This window comes from Lipotes vexillifer, unplaced genomic scaffold (genome assembly GCF_000442215.2).
Source record: "Lipotes vexillifer unplaced genomic scaffold, Lipotes_vexillifer_v1.1 scaffold46, whole genome shotgun sequence".
Taxonomy (NCBI): Eukaryota; Metazoa; Chordata; class Mammalia; order Artiodactyla; family Lipotidae; genus Lipotes; species Lipotes vexillifer.
In genome coordinates this window covers 1,650,233-1,651,949 of record NW_006799818.1, presented here as the reverse complement: position 1 = coordinate 1,651,949, position 1,717 = coordinate 1,650,233, and positions in this window count along the sequence as shown.

The window sequence follows — 1,717 nt, the reverse complement described above, 5'->3', positions numbered from 1 at the left end:
GCAAGTTTGTAATATGTGAGTGTTTCAGAAAAGGAGCAGAAGCCAACCAGTGAGGACCTGGCCCATATCCCTGATTCCAGCTGTTTTAATACCTTCTTTAGAAACTCAGCTTCCAAGCTCTAAAGCTCAAGGTCTCATGTGCATTTGCTTGGCAACAGGTTCTGTGCTAAGTGCCTTACTTACCTTGCCACTCAGTTCTCACAGCAACCCTATAACGTAGGTCTTATTATATCCATTTTACAGATAAGAAAGTGGGTCCAAGAGTTAATCATGTTAAAGTGTAATTTTCAGAAAGATAAAATCAGGACTCTTGGGCAAATATAAAAAGGACAATGTATCAAATATTTTATTGAATTCATTAATTAAGAAGGGAAAAGGATGCGTTCAGTTCAAAGAGCTTCTAAGAAGCTACTGTATTTGTTAGGATGAGATTGCTGAGCTAGACATAGAAATGTTTAATGTTCAGCTGGCCTTTGATGTTTGGGGTTATCTGTTCCATTGCATGGAAATTATTTGCATCTCTACTGGACAAAAAATTACAAGTTAGCAAGTAAATTCTTTAAGTATGGAAACGTTAATCAACAGTATAAGTGAGATGAACTAAGTACAGGTTTTGACAATCCTTGGGTGACTTTGTCCCCCTATGATGCTGAAAGAATCTGCCTCCACTTTTTTGCCTTATTTCTAAGTTTGGATAATTTCTCTGACAGTAGCCTGCCCCCAGGTCCCACAAATATTAGAAGAGTAGAGATTTGAACCCTTGTCACGGTGACTGCACAGCCCTGGTAGTCAACCCTTTGTTATGACTTAGCAACGTTAACTTGTTTTTTATTTTTTAAAGAATGTTGGCGTCTATCAGGTCTGTGCAGATAATTCTCCCTCACAGCCAAGGCATCTCTGAAGCACAAGGGCTATCTGGATGGCAAAAACATCCAAATCAGCCAATAAACATCAATCAGAAGTAATAGCACTTTTGTTTCTGCGTTAGTGGAGATTGCTGAGGCCACAGAGTCCAGGAACATGAGCATGACATTAAGAATGACATTGAAGGACTTCCCTGGTGGCGCAGTGGTTGAGAGTCCGCCTGCCGATGCAGGGGACGCGGGTTCGTGCCCCGGTCCGGGAAGATCCCACATGCCACGGAGCGGCTGGGCCCGTGAGCCGTGGCCGCTGAGCCTGCGCGTCCGGAGCCTGTGCTCCGCAGCGGGAGAGGCCACAACAGTGAGAGGCCCGTGAACACACCGGCCCAAAAAAAGAATGAGCATCTTTTCATGCGCCTGTTGGTCATCTGTATATCTTCTCTGGAGAAACGCCTAGTCACTTCCTTTCCCCATTTTTTTAGTCAGGTGGTTTGTTTTTCTTGATACTGAGTTGTATGAGTTCTTTATATATTTTGGTTACAAGGAAGCAATGAACAGCACAGGGAATATAGTCAATGTGTTATAATAACTTTATATGGAGTATAATCTATGAAAATATCAAATCACTCTGTTGTATACCTGAAGCTATTATTTTAAGTAACAACTATACTTCAATTGAAAAATGATACTGACAGCACTTTATCTTTTTACTTCTGTCTGTATCTATATTAAAACATTTGAGAAATAGAAAGGTTTAGGCTGGGAGCATATCCTATAAACTGCTTTGCAAGGTAGGGGATCTTGGTATCGATGACTTGAAGTTTAGGGAATATCTCTTGGAGTAAGAAACAGATGAA